The sequence below is a fragment of the Oncorhynchus kisutch genome, unplaced genomic scaffold (genome assembly GCF_002021735.2).
Source record: "Oncorhynchus kisutch isolate 150728-3 unplaced genomic scaffold, Okis_V2 scaffold1095, whole genome shotgun sequence".
NCBI classification, from domain to species: Eukaryota; Metazoa; Chordata; class Actinopteri; order Salmoniformes; family Salmonidae; genus Oncorhynchus; species Oncorhynchus kisutch.
The window spans coordinates 528-22,000 of record NW_022263040.1 but is presented as its reverse complement, the minus strand read 5'-3'; the positions used below and the strand labels follow the sequence as shown (position 1 = coordinate 22,000).

The window sequence follows — 21,473 nt, the reverse complement described above, 5'->3', positions numbered from 1 at the left end:
ATATTGGGTAAAAGCTCGTGCAATTTCAGGGTGTTCGCTACCAGCAAATAGCATATCGTCCAAAACCAGCAGATTATTTACATGTGGGGGGAGAAGTTCATCATCAGACAGAGAATCGGGTATTCCTTCAACAAACTTGATTTTTATTGTCTTCAATAATTCATCATACAGAGGTTGGTAACATGAATAACACCATACAATATTGTCAGGCTTTTGAGATAACACATGTTCAGAATTCTCTAAAATACTTTTTACAAAAAAAGTTTTACCACTGTTTGAAGGGCCTGCAATTAATGCTGAAAAAGGCAATTGTAGCCGGGGGTCAAAACCCTCGACAGCAGTCATAATATCTTAAGCTTTAAGACACACTGGGGCTTGTAGCATAAGTCAGTAGCCAAAGGGCAATGTGGTACCGTCAGGCAATAGCTGTCTCTTGTCATAGACTACCCTGAATCTTTTAGTGAGTGGTGCGTTTCTTAGATGGAACCCCTTTTTATCCCTCACTATTTTGTTGTAGGAGCTCAAAATCTCCAAGTCACTATTCTTGTCCTTTACGAACCCCTCGACCAAGCGCGTGATTGATTCCAAGTTTACACGCGGTGCATTTTCATAGTTTTGAGTCACGCCTTTGGCTTTCAACACCACGTGATTGGCTTTAGTCCTAAAAGCATAGCTTTTTGGACCACATGAGGACCATTCTGTAATATGGTCACCCTCTTCGAGTTCACTCGTTAAACCCCCAAGATAGTTGCTAAGTGGGGGGGTCCAATCCCCCGGTTTGCTTACATAGACCACAGAGTCTGTGTCGTGGTAAAGAACCCGCCTCTGAAGCTGTTCCATGAGGGTGTACAGTTCAAGGCGGCCATAGGCTGTGGTAAATGCTGCAAGAAACACATTTACATTACCCGGGGGTAGAACCCACTTTTGGTGGCGCCTCCATTGCACCAAGGCAATGTCTTGACTCAAGAAGGAAAAATGTGAAATTTCGTATTGGTCCGAAAAAACAAATTCCAAAAATTATTCGGGGTCTTTAATGATCGAAGTTGTTAGCATATTGCATCTCTGCGCTAATTTCCCCCAAAGGGAGTTCAAGTACAATTTCGACACATTTCTTTTGGTTTTGTTGACCTCTATTCTGTCAGGGTCAAGAAGTATGCCTTCTCTGTCATGGTAGTCTTGAATGTACTGGTCTTTACTTTCTTGATCTGTGACCGATGCAGGATAGCCTGAAGCCATCTGCTTGCATCTCAAGAAGGTTTTGATGTACTCTTTAAAAAGTGTGTCTGATTTCCTGGAAAAGTTCCACACTTCAAAGATTTTGGCCACACGATACCCCTTCTCTAAAGCCTTAGAGAATTCTACAGTGACCCATACACCGGTCAGGGCTCTTTCTTGATCTGTGTGATCACAGGGGTTTTCCTGGTTGTGGTTTTCACAGCATGTGCGACAAAGGGGAAAGAAAAGTTTTCCTTTAGGACCCTTGTAAGGCAACACAGGTATAAACAGCCCCCTAGGAGGGTAGACAGTCGCTTTGATTAAACCAAAATAATTTTGGGGTTCGTCAAAGTCGCTGTGAATAATTTCAGGATGCCCTATAGGATAGAATGAGGAACTCATTACATGAGGATATAGGGATGTAAAATCTACATAGCCTATTGTCTCGTCGGGTTGAGCTACATAACGCAATGTCAAAGCATTGGTCCGGCCTCCAAACAAGGCCTGTCGCGGTTCCAGGGGCTCTGGAGGGTCATAATGGGTAAGGAAGGCCTTAACACTAGGATCTGCCTTTTTGAGGGCTGTCCATTCGTGCTCCCACAAAACCACAACTTTTAACCCGTAAGTAGCCTTTAAAGAATTCAGTTTGTCTTGAAACTCTTGGTACATTTCCCCAAAAGTCTTTTGGGTTAGGACACACAAGGTGTGGGGGACAAAGCATAATTTACAACCGTGGAAGAAACAACCGTTGTACTCATACACTGTCTCAACCCCGTCAATCTGTGTGTATCCATCTACATGGTAAGGCCCAAAAGCCTTCTCCCCCCGATTCAAAGCATGTTGGATAAAAATATCTTTATCCTGGGCCAAGTACTCCAACCATTGAATGGAACCACTAGAGTAGGCCTTGAATTGGCGTCGGTAGTTGTCTGGCGATGGGATAGCTATAGATTCAGGAGTTAGATAGTGTGTACGATAGGTTTTCATGCACGCTGATGCAATAGTTGTACAGCTCCAGGGGTCAATGCCCGCATCTTTGATTACCTCTTCTCTGAATCTGAGGCATCCTTCACGAAGTATAACAACGTCATTGTCACAGTATGATTCCATCTCTTTATGGAAATCAAAAGTGCCATGTCTTACGGTCTCGTACCATGTCATGAATCTCTCACGCTCTTTGGGAGACATTTGATCACACCCGTACATTTCGGGGGCTGGATAAGATCCTATATAATGTAGATTCTCCTCAGATGTGAAGAAATGAGGGAAATAGCCTTTGACAGAGTTTTCAAAACCCAAGGCCTCTGGCATTTGAGCCAATCTCATGGGTAAGAAGCTTAAGCTGTCAATGTATCTCTGTTTGAAGGCGGGGTCAACAAAGCATAATATTTTACTCCCTTGAGCTATGACACTGGGTGCCACGCCTTGCTGTATCAAAGGGTTCAGAAGCAGATAGGAGTCATAGGCCCTAGCATTGTGAGCTATAAACGTGAAGTTTCTGTACTGGGCTTTTCTAAAATGTTTTAGAAAGAGCCGGGCACAATTGGGTCCCTCGGCCGACCATTTTTCACCCTTGAAAGTCATGGTTGACACAAAAATAGGCAAATGAACCCCTGATTGCTGATTTGTCTCAAAATCATAAAACACATATTTCTCTGTATGTTCATCTTCAGCCAAGGGCTGAATGTAACACTCATGTGTTACTTCTTGAACCGCTTCCGCGTCTCTGCTTTTCAAAGGACCTTTACAGATTGGGCAGTGTATAATTCCACAAACATGAGGTTTAGGGCTATCTATTTTAAGGTTGTAATTGCAATGACATTTTGGACATTTCTTGTTAATGTCACAACTGCTTACAGATTTACATGCCTTGGGATGCCATGTTTCAGTTTTGTGTTTTTCGTAACAGTAGGCCGAACGACATGTGCGGTGACAATCCGCACAGGGGGTCAAGTTTAGCGGCTGCATAGGGCAATGTTTATCCAGACATACTGAACAGTTGTAACGGCACGAGTGCCCCCCCATGCGTGTGTAGCCGGTATGACAGGCTGGACAGACATATGGCGCGCCTAAAAAGGCTGTGATGTTAGTTACGGCATAGTAATGCTCATTTTGCACATAAAAGTACATAGTCTTAGGATGTGGTTCGGGTATATTTTGGAACTTGAGGAGAGCGTCATTAGCCCTACTGTGGTACAAAACCACAATCTTGATGTTCAGAAAGTTTTCAAATTTGACTATGTCTGAGAAAGCCACAGCATCCTGTATACCGAGACCCACCGCAGTTTGTAGCTCTCGAGCTTTTTGTAACGCGGCTTGATCAGTACATCCTGGGCTGAGTAAGTGGGCCAAACCTATGGCAAAACATAGCTTATTACCTGGATTGTGAACGTTTATGAGATAGGCCCTTTTATTGCTTATGATTTCGGACTGCATTAAACTCTCGAGCTTTCGTCTCTGACCCCCGCCCCCTTGTGGTTGTCGTACTAATTGTACTACAAGTTCGAGGGTCCTATCTGCTAGCACGTTTAAATTTGACTGAACAAGGCGTTCTAGCAGTTTAACAAATTGTTCAAGCTCTGCTTCACCATTCTGTAAAATAAGCGATACCTTGCTCTGTAGACTGTCTCCACAAATTTCCAACTGTAAGAGATCCCTAGGTTCGCTATAATCTCTAATCCTCGCTAACAGTTCATTCAAAGTGTCCATAAGCATTACGTAAAACACAGCATATTCCCGAATCTGACCCCCCCATGCGAAATTGAAAAACTGGCGAACCTCAATATTGTTGAATTTATTTCGACGCAAAACATGTACACTTCGATCAAGACCTCCCCCCTCCAGATTTGCTAGGCAATTGTCCAACTGTTCAAAAACATCGTATTGGGTTTCAGACTCTTCGGACATTGGTGTTAAAGGCTGATTTATAGGTGTCTGCGGTGCCGAATTAAACCTAGCGCTCTCGTTCTGTACACTGATCTCAAGACCGCCCCCCTCCAGATTTGCTAGACATTTGTCCAACTGTTCAAAAACATCATATTGACTTTCAGACTCTTCGGACAATGTTGTTAAAGGCTGTCTTAGAGGTGTCTGTGGGGCCGAATTAAACCTAGGGCTCGCGTTAAGCTGGGTAATTAGAGATATGATGGTTTCGGGAATCTGTGTTAACATGTTTTCCTCGGAAGGCCCTGACTCATTCATACGTGTAATAATGTCTATGAGTTCGGAGGGAATCTGGGATAATAGATTTTCATCTATTGTCATTATGTCAATTACCCCCGAATCATTCATATGGTTAACTATATCTTGGAGCTCTGTAGGGATCCTGGCTAAGAGGGTTTCAATTGTCTCACTTTGGTCTATAGGGGGCGCCATCTGTCTAATTAAGGATGTGTGTGTGTGTGTGTGTTTACATGTGTGTTTTTTAACGGCGGTATTTGCTTGTTTTAGCCCTAATGTTTTTTAACATACGGGGTAGCTCGCTACGCCAGAATGACACATCCTGATTGTATTGATGCTCGAGTAGAATACACATGCGCCTCTGGAGTAGAGCCTTTCGTGATTTTAAACCCAGGGTAAACGCTTTGAAAAAACGTTCTTGGTCTATTTCAGAATCTGCTGTTTCCCCCACAGAATTGGCCGATTCAAGAAGGTTGGCAGCTTCACAGAACATCAAATCGTCTACCTCAGAAATGTCATTTAAATCTTTGACATCATCAGGTTTCGCTGGTGTCTTTGGAGCCTCCTCGGGGATGCTTGTCTGGGCATCCTCCGATGTTTGTGCGTTGTGTTTATAAGCCGGTGAGGAGTCTGAAATAAAAATAATACATACACAAATAGGTTATTAACCCTAAAATATGTTAAAAATGCCAAATACATTTCAGATATAAGCCTATATATTAACAATACATTAATTAAATACCTCGGCTTTTTTGACGAGGGCTGTTCTGAAGAAGCTCTGAAACCAGGGGCTGATGTCTTTGTTCAACCTGTATTACAGCATCTGCAGGTTCGGTAGATGGTGAGCCTGAAAAAAACAACAAAAAAAAAAAAAAAAAACAGCATTAGGCCTTGTTTTAACATATTCCGGCATAAAAAAAATATATAAATATTAAAATAATAATATATATAAATAATAATATATAATTGATTCATACCTAGTCCTTGGAACGACGTCTCGTGAATATCGGCCAAGTAGAATTGTTCGGGTGAAGCGGAACTGTGGATCTGAGCACTAATTATCCTTTGGTGTTTAGAAATATGGGGGACAACGTTGTCCTGGCCAAGGGGAGTTGACCTGCCGTTTAAAGTCTCTGTTCGCTGCTTTTGTGTAAATACATCCTGGGAGTAGGGCAGAATTGTCTCGTAGTCATATGCTTCGCAGAAACCGTTCAGGCTCCATAGGGCCTCGTTTAACCTTCTAGGCTTTAGGTCCTCTGTAAACATATAAAATAACTTTTAATATAAGATGCCCACACTTTTTGTTTTTAAGGTATAAATATTTTTATGTATGGAATTCTTGGAGCTTACTTACGTTTACAATTCAGGGCAGGCGTTTGTTTGTCTGCACTTTGTTCCGGAGCCCCATTGGATGGTTCGAGCTCAGTTATACCTCGGAGTATCTGCGTGAATGCTTCAGAATCTATAAAACATTCGACAATATTAAAGCTATAATCACTTTAGCTAATATTGCCTTGTTATACGGTAAGCATACTGATCCTAATGATTGTTTAATATTTCTATAACATCCCACGCTTTTCAAACAATTCCCCACAACAACCAAATCTAATAAAGATTTATTTCAAGAACTCACCTTGCGATAGATCCATTAGACTGTTTTCCCCGATTATCTTTTTTAACGCTTCAGTCCGATAACGATTCTTGGAGTTTCTGGAGGTGCTGTTTGCATCGGAACTAAAACGCTGCTAACATTGCCCATGGTTTCTAGCGCTTTTGTACCCTACGACCTAGAGAAAAACCCCTGAATGATTTTTTACATAGCATTTGGGGTTTGTCGTTTTTTTCGGGCTATACCCCCGCCCATGGTATATTTGACACATTTCAAACACATGGTATTGGGTGTGTCTAAACATTAGGATCCTTTTGGATCTTCTAAAATCTCCGGGGTGCTAGCACCTAGATGCATGGGGGGTGGGTTGGTCTCGACATCGCTGGGATGAATGACTTTTTAGCCCACCTAAAAAAATAGTTTTATGAAAGGCCTTTAAGATTAGGAGTCGTAAGACACAATATTATTGTTGGGGGGTAGGCATCTGTTTTGCAGGCTAGTGTAAACCTTGGTTTCAAACGACTGCAAGGGTATTTTTTTAACAAACAACCCGCCCCCCTTTTTCTGTTTTTGAAACACACACAGCCACTACAGAAAACTCCCTCACGCACATACGCGCGCACATGGCTTTTTCCGCAAGTTTTTTCTCAGGGACAGACGGCGCTAAGAGTGAACAAACGCGAGAGTTCATAACGTGGTGAGATTCTGATTTTAAAACCATTTATTTCATTCAAAATATTTAGTACATACATTTTATATCCTTACATTCTTAAGGTATTTTACGATGCCTTTCTTACAGATCCTGGGAGCTTATGCAACCAACCGCCATTGTCCGTGTCGAGTTCGCCCTCAAAAGGCAAGGCTCTCTTGCTAGGTCCATCAACACTTGGTAAGTTTTCACTCCAGGGGTAGATCCTCCGTCGGGCCTTTTGGTCTTGACTCTGTCTCAAGGAAAGCCTCGCCCAGCGCTTTAACTGTTCCCCATTTTGGAAGAGAATGTCCAGCTTATTCATAAGTGTTATGAAAATTGGATAATCCACCCATTTAAAACTAAACACAGGAATAAAAAAGTTTACATGTTTGCGTGCTCTGGAAGCTACAGGAGAATTGACAGACTTTGTAGCATTAGCCTTATCATAAAGGTCACAGGCTAAAATTGTCACTTTGTTGTCAGGGCTATAGTCCATTGAAGCAATTCTTAGAGCCTTGAGATCACTGCGGCCGCAGACCTGTTCTTCCAACGCATATCCTGGCACATTTGTAACACTCAGGACCTGTTCAATTTTACAAAGAGCCAGCCTGATGTTTAGCCATTCTCTCATCCCCAGAGCCGGGGGAAAACTCCCAGGTTTTGCAGGATAAAGGGGTTTGGGTCCACGGTCTGTGAATATCTTTACCGTAGAATCCTCCGGGTGGAATATGTAAGACATGTGGCCCTCACTCGTACCCAAAAATCCTTTAAAACATTCTGGAGCTTCACACAGAACTTCTTCAAGGCTTTGGTCACTGGGTTCATGACAAGCCGAGCATAACATCCCTAAAATTGGCATAGGTGTCATTTTTGTTTAATATTCAGGGGGGTTATCATGTGCACTCTTAAACAGGAATTGTTCAGGCGCTTTATAAGGGGCATTAACCAACCCAAACCGTGAGAAACAGTAACAGGTTGACCTGACACATGGTCACTTACTCAACCCTGGGCATGCACCCTTCTACATGACATAGGGTCATAAATCATTACATAGGGTCATAAATCAGGCTTGGGTCATCAATCATTAACGGCCTGTCAAATGGACCCTTACTCACCCCATAGCCCCCACCTAACCAGGCTTGCCTATCAGGCTTGGGTCATCAATCATTAACGGCCTGTCAAATGGACCCTTACTCACCCCATAGCCCCCACCTAACCAGGCTTGCCTGACCAGAAGACATGCACACGTCATCACTACATAGGGTTCACATAGCGTTCACATAGGTTCACATAGGGTCATCAATCAAAATTTTGACACGTGACATCTACTTTAATCTCTCTTACGAAGCCAATACAGCAATCAACACGTACCTGCCCGCATTGCTGATTGCTATTTTGTAATTGGTCAACTACTAATAGGGCAATCATCCCGGCTGCTTGTGTCCTGTTTCGTAACAGCTCTTTTGCAAGCCCTTGATGATTACATCTATTGATTCCTGCCGTCCTGATACCTTTTCTCTTCATTCTCTTAAGGGATCTCGGATCTAGTCTAAAGGACTAACAATGGGTATGGCATTGGAATATTCAATCGCACACTGAATTCATCCCACTAAATACATTCCTTTCATTTCTCCATTTATTCCACCATATCGAAACAACTTACCTATGCACTCACACAAACAAGCACAAAAGGGCGACTTAATAATATCACGTCTAATTGGGTGGCCTACAACATTTCCTGTACCTTCAACCAAAACGTTGGTACCACTTTTTTTCGACCACCTTTCACTTGCGCTGGACAGAGATATATCATTTGACTTTCAATAGCTTAGTCAGTCGCATGAATTATGGGGTGCACACAGCTAACGTTGTAATGATCGGATCAAAACATGGATTTTTTGGGCCATCGAGGAATGTCACATGGCCCAGAAATGATTGAATGGCCATTTTCACAAAGGAAAAGACATACTCTAGCATGTTACATTCCAAGAGCAATTGGATTCGAAAAAACACAACGTGCCCCACTTGGGGACCCGAGGACCGAGTTTGGGAAACACTGGCCTTAAGATCAAATACCAATAGGGAGCAACTATGACGTGCTCACACGCTGACAGTACCCGCGTTTAACCACTAGATGGCATCCGTGCTCCACGGTAAAACTTTTCCCCTCTCAACCCCTCTCAACCTTTCAAAGTCAGTTGTTCTTAGCTACATAGTGACCATTTTCGCCACTTTTTGCCCTATATCATTACTATCACTCATTACTGCTACTGTATTTTTCCCCTCTTCTACTCTAGGCATACATCTAATCACATATAGAGAGCGTTATTGAAACGACTCAAGTCAGTTAAGAACAAACTCTTATTTACAATCACGGCCGGTGGTGATACAGCCTGGAATCGAACCACGGTCTGTAGGGACTCGAGAGCAGGGAACACTGTGGGAAAGGGGCGTGTACAAATGGAACAATTGTGCCTTTTTGACTGAAATATGGAGGTGGCTCTGAACAAGCGTTCAACTAGCTGGGATGCAGCTAGTGTCATCAAAGCACAAAGCATAGCAAGTTAGAAGAAATAGGTTAAGGTTACGAAAAGGCTTAGGCTTACCCCAAATGTCACCTCCGTTCGTAGCTGTACTCCGTCCGTGTAGGCGCACAACAAGTCATCACACAGAGAGCACACTTGAAGCACAACTGCGCTGCCTGGAAGGCCGCAACGGACTGAATTGGAATCCCTCAAACAGCACACTAACTACATTCCGCTTTATGATGTCACAGTCAGCCCTCTCGGAACACTGGTCCTCAACAATCTCAAACACCTTGGATACCAAAGCCAAACATTCTCGAATCACTCACATTCACAAATCAACCAGGGAGAAGAAGGCTGCCATGAATTGAATGCTGAAAAGCTAACCTCCTTCACAGAGCAACATCATAGGACTGGGAGTTTGTGTTCAACAGCAGGTTAGACTCTGCCACTTGTTCCCTTCAACTGCTTGCGTTCCCCTATTATCAAGGGCTTAGTTCCTCTATAGGCTACAGTGCAGATACTTCACATGCAGAGTACAACAACAAATAACAGAGGGCCTGTTACCACACCCTATAGGCTAGGAGTTGAACTTGGACCACAATGACATTGGTAGTAATTAGCCTGCAGCATAAATGACAGTGGAAATGGAAGTGCGACACATAGAGGAAAAGTCCTAATCCTAATCAAATAGACACATTTTTTTTTATTTTTTTTTATTTCACCTTTATTTAACCAGGTAGGCAAGTTGAGAACAACTTCTCATTTACAATTGCGACCTAGCCAAGATAAAGCAAAGCAGTTTGACACATACAACGACACAGACTTACACATGGAGTAAAACAAACATACAGTCAATAATACAGTATAAACAAGTCTATATACCATGTGAGCAAATGAGGTGAGATAAGGGAGGTAAAGGTCAAAAAAAGGCCATGGTGGCAAAGTAAATACAATATAGCAAGTCAAACACTGGAATGGTAGATTTGCAAATGGAAGAAATGTCCAAAGTAGCAATAAAAATTATGGGGTGCAAAGGAGCTAAATTAATTCATTCATTAAATACAGTAGGGAAAGAGGTAGTTGTTTGGCCTAAATTATAGGTGGGCTATGTACAGGTGCAGTAATCTGTGAGCTGCTCTGACAGTTGGTGCTTAAAGCTAGTGAGGGAGATAAGTGTTTCCAGTTTCACTGATTTTTCTACTTCCTTCCAGTCATTGGCAGCAGAGAACTGGAAGGAAGGAGAGGCGGCCAAAGAAAGATTTGGTTTTGGGGGTGACTAGAGAGATATACATACACCTGTTTAGCAGAAATGCTTGTGTTACTAGCTCCAACAGCACAGTCAAGTCTAACAAGTAAGATCGAACCATGTTCCAACATTCCACACAATACACCCAAATGGAATTGGAATACATCAATATATGGACGAGCCATGTCAGACAGTCCGTAGACTAACATACCTTACAATACAATACTTTATATATCCACATGACATGAGCTATGCAAACGACCTCCACGTTAGGAATGTGCCCAGTGATATCTAACAAAAACACACATGGCAAGACAGGAAGGAAGACATGCAGAAGTGCTCATGAAGAGGACACGAAGAAGACCGGAATCATCTCCAAGTGAACAATGTCAAAGGAATAGGTCAAGTCATATAGATAGGGAGGCATTTCACCGCCACCCACTGGACCACAAGTCATTTAGCCAACACTGGCTCATCATTCAAGCCACATAGGGAGGGATCTTAACACCACCTGCTGGATCAGAAGTGCCACTCACAATGGCCACACAGAGCATTTCTCCCTCAACCTGATGCAATTGTCACAACAAGTACGTGGTCAAAATCAAACATTAACTACCAACAGATCATCAAATAGGCAAACACATGCTCATGTAGAGTACCTCAAATTATACAGTTACTTTGTCACCAAACCTAATCTGTCATTCATCTACAAATACATGCTCTTCTAAAGCCACAATGCAATGTTCACATGGTAGATTTCAGTTCTTACAATCTATGTCACTATTACTTCATTTGACTGCTCTTAAATCATATTCACTTAACCCTTTTGTTCACCTGCTGATTTTCTGCTGGTTTGTCTCTTGCAGATTTGGACATCATGTGAATGTATGTTTCTCAAGTATCAAAAGAGGGTAAGTTACATTGACCTACTTTATGAAAAACGGAATGCTACTTTTCTCTCTAGCCTAGTGCACTCTTTATCTGTAAGCTCTCCTACTGGTGTAGGTAGCTCCAAAAAAAAAGCTCCAGATGCCATTACCCCATGTAGCCTATAGAACTTTATCTCGACGACCACATTTTACACCAATGCACCCCGAGAATCGGTTGGTGGTCGGGAATCAAGTGGATGATTCTGGGACCAATTACAGGAGGGGGTCTGTCTGTTGGATGAGGGGTGTACTGAACTGTGCCTATAGCATGTCAAGAATCCCTCCAACGGGAAATAGGCTTTGGCAAATGGCCAGGGGCGCTGTCCTTTTCAGCACCACGGAGCTCCGCTATTACCTGTCTCATGAGTGAAGATGCAACAGCAGACAATTCCTGCTCTTTGGTCCGGCAATTACACACTTTAGCCGTGTCATTGCTGCATTTAACTGGCAGCCTGTATTTAGGGCCTTTACTTTGTCTTATCATTTCGATTCCTCAGCAAATCTTCTTTTAAAAATGAACTAAATCCCACATCAGAAGTCGACTTCAAATCACGTCAAGGACACACGACTCGACTCAACGGAAGTCAGTAGTATCAAATATTCTCCACTGTGAAGGTGTCATGTGCTGAGCCATTTAGTTCCTTATGAAGCCTATTTACGAAGCCAATACAGCAATCAACACGTACCTGCCCGCATTGCTGATTGCTATTTTGTAATTGGTCAACTACTAATAGGGCAATCATCCCGGCTGCTTGTGTCCTGTTTCGTAACAGCTCCTTTGCAAGCCCTTGATGATTACATCTATTGATTCCTGCCGTCCTGATACCTTTTCTCTTCATTCTCTTAAGGGATCTCGGATCTAGTCTAAAGGACTAACAATGGGTATGGCATTGGAATATTCAATCGCACACTGAATTCATCCCACTAAATACATTCCTTTCATTTCTCCATTTATTCCACCATATCGAAACAACTTACCTATGCACTCACACAAACAAGCACAAAAGGGCGACTTAATAATATCACGTCTAATTGGGTGGCCTACAACATTTCCTGTACCTTCAACCAAAACGTTGGTACCACTTTTTTTCGACCACCTTTCACTTGCGCTGGACAGAGATATATCATTTGACTTTCAATAGCTTAGTCAGTCGCATGAATTATGGGGTGCACACAGCTAACGTTGTAATGATCGGATCAAAACATGGATTTTTTGGGCCATCGAGGAATGTCACATGGCCCAGAAATGATTGAATGGCCATTTTCACAAAGGAAAAGACATACTCTAGCATGTTACATTCCAAGAGCAATTGGATTCGAAAAAACACAACGTGCCCCACTTGGGGACCCGAGGACCGAGTTTGGGAAACACTGGCCTGAAGATCAAATACCAATAGGGAGCAACTATGACGTGCTCACACGCTGACAGTACCCGCGTTTAACCACTAGATGGCCTCCGTGCTCCACGGTAAAACTTTTCCCCTCTCAACCCCTCTCAACCTTTCAAAGTCAGTTGTTCTTAGCTACATAGTGACCATTTTCGCCACTTTTTGCCCTATATCATTACTATCACTCATTACTGCTACTGTATTTTTCCCCTCTTCTACTCTAGGCATACATCTAATCACATATAGAGAGCGTTATTGAAACGACTCAAGTCAGTTAAGAACAAACTCTTATTTACAATCACGGCCGGTGGTGATACAGCCTGGAATCGAACCACGGTCTGTAGGGACTCGAGAGCAGGGAACACTGTGGGAAAGGGGCGTGTACAAATGGAACAATTGTGCCTTTTTGACTGAAATATGGAGGTGGCTCTGAACAAGCGTTCAACTAGCTGGGATGCAGCTAGTGTCATCAAAGCACAAAGCATAGCAAGTTAGAAGAAATAGGTTAAGGTTACGAAAAGGCTTAGGCTTACCCCAAATGTCACCTCCGTTCGTAGCTGTACTCCGTCCGTGTAGGCGCACAACAAGTCATCACACAGAGAGCACACTTGAAGCACAACTGCGCTGCCTGGAAGGCCGCAACGGACTGAATTGGAATCCCTCAAACAGCACACTAACTACATTCCGCTTTATGATGTCACAGTCAGCCCCTCGGAACACTGGTCCTCAACAATCTCAAACACCTTGGATACCAAAGCCAAACATTCTCGAATCACTCACATTCACAAATCAACCAGGGAGAAGAAGGCTGCCATGAATTGAATGCTGAAAAGCTAACCTCCTTCACAGAGCAACATCATAGGACTGGGAGTTTGTGTTCAACAGCAGGTTAGACTCTGCCACTTGTTCCCTTCAACTGCTTGCGTTCCCCTATTATCAAGGGCTTAGTTCCTCTATAGGCTACAGTGCAGATACTTCACATGCAGAGTACAACAACAAATAACAGAGGGCCTGTTACCACACCCTATAGGCTAGGAGTTGAACTTGGACCACAATGACATTGGTAGTAATTAGCCTGCAGCATAAATGACAGTGGAAATGGAAGTGCGACACATAGAGGAAAAGTCCTAATCCTAATCAAATAGACACATTTTTTTTAATTTTTTTTTATTTCACCTTTATTTAACCAGGTAGGCAAGTTGAGAACAACTTCTCATTTACAATTGCGACCTAGCCAAGATAAAGCAAAGCAGTTTGACACATACAACGACACAGACTTACACATGGAGTAAAACAAACATACAGTCAATAATACAGTATAAACAAGTCTATATACCATGTGAGCAAATGAGGTGAGATAAGGGAGGTAAAGGTCAAAAAAAGGCCATGGTGGCAAAGTAAATACAATATAGCAAGTCAAACACTGGAATGGTAGATTTGCAAATGGAAGAAATGTCCAAAGTAGCAATAAAAATTATGGGGTGCAAAGGAGCTAAATTAATTCATTCATTAAATACAGTAGGGAAAGAGGTAGTTGTTTGGCCTAAATTATAGGTGGGCTATGTACAGGTGCAGTAATCTGTGAGCTGCTCTGACAGTTGGTGCTTAAAGCTAGTGAGGGAGATAAGTGTTTCCAGTTTCACTGATTTTTCTACTTCCTTCCAGTCATTGGCAGCAGAGAACTGGAAGGAAGGAGAGGCGGCCAAAGAAAGATTTGGTTTTGGGGGTGACTAGAGAGATATACATACACCTGTTTAGCAGAAATGCTTGTGTTACTAGCTCCAACAGCACAGTCAAGTCTAACAAGTAAGATCGAACCATGTTCCAACATTCCACACAATACACCCAAATGGAATTGGAATACATCAATATATGGACGAGCCATGTCAGACAGTCCGTAGACTAACATACCTTACAATACAATACTTTATATATCCACATGACATGAGCTATGCAAACGACCTCCACGTTAGGAATGTGCCCAGTGATATCTAACAAAAACACACATGGCAAGACAGGAAGGAAGACATGCAGAAGTGCTCATGAAGAGGACACGAAGAAGACCGGAATCATCTCCAAGTGAACAATGTCAAAGGAATAGGTCAAGTCATATAGATAGGGAGGCATTTCACCGCCACCCACTGGACCACAAGTCATTTAGCCAACACTGGCTCATCATTCAAGCCACATAGGGAGGGATCTTAACACCACCTGCTGGATCAGAAGTGCCACTCACAATGGCCACACAGAGCATTTCTCCCTCAACCTGATGCAATTGTCACAACAAGTACGTGGTCAAAATCAAACATTAACTACCAACAGATCATCAAATAGGCAAACACATGCTCATGTAGAGTACCTCAAATTATACAGTTACTTTGTCACCAAACCTAATCTGTCATTCATCTACAAATACATGCTCTTCTAAAGCCACAATGCAATGTTCACATGGTAGATTTCAGTTCTTACAATCTATGTCACTATTACTTCATTTGACTGCTCTTAAATCATATTCACTTAACCCTTTTGTTCACCTGCTGATTTTCTGCTGGTTTGTCTCTTGCAGATTTGGACATCATGTGAATGTATGTTTCTCAAGTATCAAAGAGGGTAAGTTACATTGACCTACTTTATGAAAAACGGAATGCTACTTTTCTCTCTAGCCTAGTGCACTCTTTATCTGTAAGCTCTCCTACTGGTGTAGGTAGCTCCAAAAAAAAAGCTCCAGATGCCATTACCCCATGTAGCCTATAGAACTTTATCTCGACGACCACATTTTACACCAATGCACCCCGAGAATCGGTTGGTGGTCGGGAATCAAGTGGATGATTCTGGGACCAATTACAGGAGGGGGTCTGTCTGTTGGATGAGGGGTGTACTGAACTGTGCCTATAGCATGTCAAGAATCCCTCCAACGGGAAATAGGCTTTGGCAAATGGCCAGGGGCGCTGTCCTTTTCAGCACCACGGAGCTCCGCTATTACCTGTCTCATGAGTGAAGATGCAACAGCAGACAATTCCTGCTCTTTGGTCCGGCAATTACACACTTTAGCCGTGTCATTGCTGCATTTAACTGGCAGCCTGTATTTAGGGCCTTTACTTTGTCTTATCATTTCGATTCCTCAGCAAATCTTCTTTTAAAAATGAACTAAATCCCACATCAGAAGTCGACTTCAAATCACGTCAAGGACACACGACTCGACTCAACGGAAGTCAGTAGTATCAAATATTCTCCACTGTGAAGGTGTCATGTGCTGAGCCATTTAGTTCCTTATGAAGCCTATTTACGAAGCCAATACAGCAATCAACACGTACCTGCCCGCATTGCTGATTGCTATTTTGTAATTGGTCAACTACTAATAGGGCAATCATCCCGGCTGCTTGTGTCCTGTTTCGTAACAGCTCTTTTGCAAGCCCTTGATGATTACATCTATTGATTCCTGCCGTCCTGATACCTTTTCTCTTCATTCTCTTAAGGGATCTCGGATCTAGTCTAAAGGACTAACAATGGGTATGGCATTGGAATATTCAATCGCACACTGAATTCATCCCACTAAATACATTCCTTTCATTTCTCCATTTATTCCACCATATCGAAACAACTTACCTATGCACTCACACAAACAAGCACAAAAGGGCGACTTAATAATATCACGTCTAATTGGGTGGCCTACAACATTTCCTGTACCTTCAACCAAAACGTTGGTACCACTTTTTTTCGACCACCTTTCACTTGCGCTGGACAGAGATATATCATTTGACTTTCAATAGCTTAGTCAGTCGCATGAATTATGGGGTGCACACAGCTAACGTTGTAATGATCGGATCAAAACATGGATTTTTTGGACCATCGAGGAATGTCACATGGCCCAGAAATGATTGAATGGCCATTTTCACAAAGGAAAAGACATACTCTAGCGTGTTACATTCCAAGAGCAATTGGATTCGAAAAAACACAACGTGCCCCACTTGGGGACCCGAGGACCGAGTTTGGGAAACACTGGCCTGAAGATCAAATACCAATAGGGAGCAACTATGACGTGCTCACACGCTGACAGTACCCGCGTTTAACCACTAGATGGCCTCCGTGCTCCACGGTAAAACTTTTCCCCTCTCAACCCCTCTCAACCTTTCAAAGTCAGTTGTTCTTAGCTACATAGTGACCATTTTCGCCACTTTTTGCCCTATATCATTACTATCACTCATTACTGCTACTGTATTTTTCCCCTCTTCTACTCTAGGCATACATCTAATCACATATAGAGAGCGTTATTGAAACGACTCAAGTCAGTTAAGAACAAACTCTTATTTACAATCACGGCCGGTGGTGATACAGCCTGGAATCGAACCACGGTCTGTAGGGACTCGAGAGCAGGGAACACTGTGGGAAAGGGGCGTGTACAAATGGAACAATTGTGCCTTTTGACTGAAATATGGAGGTGGCTCTGAACAAGCGTTCAACTAGCTGGGATGCAGCTAGTGTCATCAAAGCACAAAGCATAGCAAGTTAGAAGAAATAGGTTAAGGTTACGAAAAGGCTTAGGCTTACCCCAAATGTCACCTCCGTTCGTAGCTGTACTCCGTCCGTGTAGGCGCACAACAAGTCATCACACAGAGAGCACACTTGAAGCACACTGCGCTGCCTGGAAGGCCGCAACGGACTGAATTGGAATCCCTCAAACAGCACACTAACTACATTCCGCTTTATGATGTCACAGTCAGCCCCTCGGAACACTGGTCCTCAACAATCTCAAACACCTTGGATACCAAAGCCAAACATTCTCGAATCACTCACATTCACAAATCAACCAGGGAGAAGAAGGCTGCCATGAATTGAATGCTGAAAAGCTAACCTCCTTCACAGAGCAACATCATAGGACTGGGAGTTTGTGTTCAACAGCAGGTTAGACTCTGCCACTTGTTCCCTTCAACTGCTTGCGTTCCCCTATTATCAAGGGCTTAGTTCCTCTATAGGCTACAGTGCAGATACTTCACATGCAGAGTACAACAACAAATAACAGAGGGCCTGTTACCACACCCTATAGGCTAGGAGTTGAACTTGGACCACAATGACATTGGTAGTAATTAGCCTGCAGCATAAATGACAGTGGAAATGGAAGTGCGACACATAGAGGAAAAGTCCTAATCCTAATCAAATAGACACATTTTTTATTTATTTATTTTTATTTCACCTTTATTTAACCAGGTAGGCAAGTTGAGAACAACTTCTCATTTACAATTGCGACCTAGCCAAGATAAAGCAAAGCAGTTTGACACATACAACGACACAGACTTACACATGGAGTAAAACAAACATACAGTCAATAATACAGTATAAACAAGTCTATATACCATGTGAGCAAATGAGGTGAGATAAGGGAGGTAAAGGTCAAAAAAAGGCCATGGTGGCAAAGTAAATACAATATAGCAAGTCAAACACTGGAATGGTAGATTTGCAAATGGAACAAATGTCCAAAGTAGCAATAAAAATAATGGGGTGCAAAGGAGCTAAATTAATTAATTCATTAAATACAGTAGGGAAAGAGGTAGTTGTTTGGCCTAAATTATAGGTGGGCTATGTACAGGTGCAGTAATCTGTGAGCTGCTCTGACAGTTGGTGCTTAAAGCTAGTGAGGGAGATAAGTGTTTCCAGTTTCACAGATTTTTCTACTTCCTTCCAGTCATTGGCAGCAGAGAACTGGAAGGAAGGAGAGGCGGCCAAGAAAGATTTGGTTTGGGGGTGACTAGAGAGATATACATACACCTGTTTAGCAGAAATGCTTGTGTTACTAGCTCCAACAGCACAGTCAAGTCTAACAAGTAAGATCGAACCATGTTCCAACATTCCACACAATACACCCAAATGGAATTGGAATACATCAATATATGGACGAGCCATGTCAGACAGTCCGTAGACTAACATACCTTACAATACAATACTTTATATATCCACATGACATGAGCTATGCAAACGACCTCCACGTTAGGAATGTGCCCAGTGATATCTAACAAAAACACACATGGCAAGACAGGAAGGAAGACATGCAGAAGTGCTCATGAAGAGGACACGAAGAAGACCGGAATCATCTCCAAGTGAACAATGTCAAAGGAATAGGTCAAGTCATATAGATAGGGAGGCATTTCACCGCCACCCACTGGACCACAAGTCATTTAGCCAACACTGGCTCATCATTCAGTCCGGTAAACACACACACTTACAACACTACGGTAGTCTGTGAGGAGGAGTACTTTTGCTGTAGACGCTGCTCTGCGCTATTGAAGCTCTACACGGTGCAGGGGGCTGGCCTTAAACGCGACATGAGAACCATGTAGACTCAAGCCACCCAGCTCGGCTTCTCCGGGCTGGCCAAATGCTCTTTCACTTGTGTTTTCTGGTCGCCAATATCGGGCCAAAAGTCACCGACGGAGCCGTGTTTTTGGCCCAAAGCGAACGGCCCAGCGAGCAGACTTGTGTCCGTTCAGAATAAGTCATGTGGGCTGCAGAAGCCCGTGCATTTGCTGCGACTCGCTCAAAACCTCACCGTTCGACTGTCGGGTGGAGCGGTGCGCACTGCTTTCCTGTGCTATTTGTCTCCTAAATGGCCTAAAAGTGCATCCGATTGCGAGCACCATTGATTGTGGAGTGAGCCGAGATGTCTGGCAAGGGAAATCAAAGGTTTGGCGTCCCCTGATGTGCTCCTTGGTGTTTTAAAGGAGAGCTCTTTTGGGGACCTTAAAACACATGCACTTGTGAGGCCTGGCTGAGACTAGGTTTCACCTTGTATTCGTCATGTGTCCAGGAGGCACAGGAAATAATACACTGTGTGTGATGTTTTAGTCCTTTAGTTGGATTTGGAGCCTGCTCTTTGTGCACAGTGTGTGTTTTTTTCTTCTGCTAGGTGGTCTCTCTCTCTGTGTGTCTCTTTCAAAGCAGATGAGGTGAGGGCCAAAGTAGTTGAGCTCACTCAGCTCGTCTGTCTGTGAACAGGCCGAGATAGGCTTTTGTGCCCTTCTCTCTCGCAGTCCTTCCTCGCTTGACTCCGCAGCGTGACTCGTGCCCGTCTTTGTGTCTGTGGGTCTTGGTTTCTGGCTGTGCGGCCGGCGCTATGGAGGCTGGCGCCCCATGTGCTTGTTCGCCCTGATATAGGCCGAGAGAGAGAGAGAGATTTGGAGGCTCTTCTTCTCCTCCTCCTCCCCCCCCCTCTTGTACAGGTGGAACGGCTAGTTTCAATCGGTGACGTCACTTGCTCGGAGACTGTTCTTCATGTGTGCAGAGGGTCCCTGCTTCGGCCTAAAGTGATACAGTCTCCAGTCATTGGACTCCCCTCACTGTGTTCTACTGGCATGCACACATTCCTACCCTGTTCATGTCAGCATCATCCTTATCCCCCCCCCCCCCCCATCCCCACAATTGACACATGTCCTCCACACAAACACACATGGATTTGCTTTTTTCACTGACAGGGTGGGTGGCTCTTAAAGAGCCTTTGGGTTACTACAGCACTCCAAATGCGCTGTTTATTTGGAGCTGGTGTACTTGGTCACGGCCTTGGTGCCCTCGGACACTGCGTGCTTGGCCAGCTCTCCGGGGAGCAGCAGGCGCACTGCGGTCTGGATCTCCCTGGAGGTGATGGTGGAACGCTTGTTGTAGTGGGCCAGGCGAGACGACTCTCCGCGATACGCTCGAAGATGTCGTTCACGAACGAGTTCATGATTCCCATGGCCTTGGAGGAGATGCCGGTATCGGGGTGGACCTGCTTCAGGACTTTGTACACGTAAATGGCGTAGCTCTCCTTCCTCGACTTTCGGCGTTTCTTGCCGCCTTTCCCTGCGGTCTTGGTGACGGCTTTCTTGGAGCCCTTCTTGGGCGCGGACTTTGCTGGCTCGGGCATGATGCTGGTGTCTCGTTGCTTCTCACAACGAATGAGGGGTGGAGAGCCCTTTCCGTCTTATGAAGACGAAGCTAATTCGCCGGCCGTGGACACACCCCTGCTTTCTCATAGGCGCCCCTGCCATTTGCCCAGTGGAGCTGAGCGCGCATAAGAGCCTTCCACTCAGAGGCTTGCTTCCCTAACAAAGACCTGTCCCCCCCCCCCCCTTATTCCATAGCCTATGCTCTGTCACTGGTGGGGAATGGTGTGTTTCAAAAAAGATCCATGCAATGGCCAGACATAAGGCACCCCTTTTTGGACTTGGTGGGGATTTCCCAGGCGTGGTGCCTTTATTTCAGGTTCTCGTAATACGACTGTACGCAAAGCCTGCACTGAACATAGCCTCCTGTCATGAACACTCCCTCCCCGTCCACTCAGGTGGCTCGTGGTTTAAACGACTGTACTGAACATAGCCTCCTGTCATTTACACTCCCTCCCTGTCCACTCAAGAGTGGCTCATGGTTTCCTACAATGGATTTGGCCCTTTTGAAGCGGATGTGGGTGGCTCTTAAAAGAGCCTTTGGGTTCAAGTCGGGATGTTGACGTTCCGAAAAGAGTGCGTTTAACCAGCCGAAACCGTACAGGGTGCGTCCCTGGCGTTTCAGAGCGTAGACCACGTCCATGGCCGTAACGGTCTTCCTCTTGGCGTGCTCGGTGTAGGTGACGGCGTCACGGATCACGTTCTCAAGGAACACCTTCAGGACACCGCGGGTCTCCTCGTAGATCAGCCGGAGATACGCTTCACGCCGCCACGGCG

General features: G+C 44.0%; 1 pseudogene; it reads right to left on the bottom strand.

Annotated features, from left to right (window-relative positions):
- Nucleotides 1-20,303: 20,303 nt before the first annotated feature.
- LOC116364483 (histone H2B-like) lies at nt 20,304-20,710 on the bottom strand (annotated as a pseudogene).
- Between the last annotated feature and the right edge of the window lie 763 nt (nt 20,711-21,473).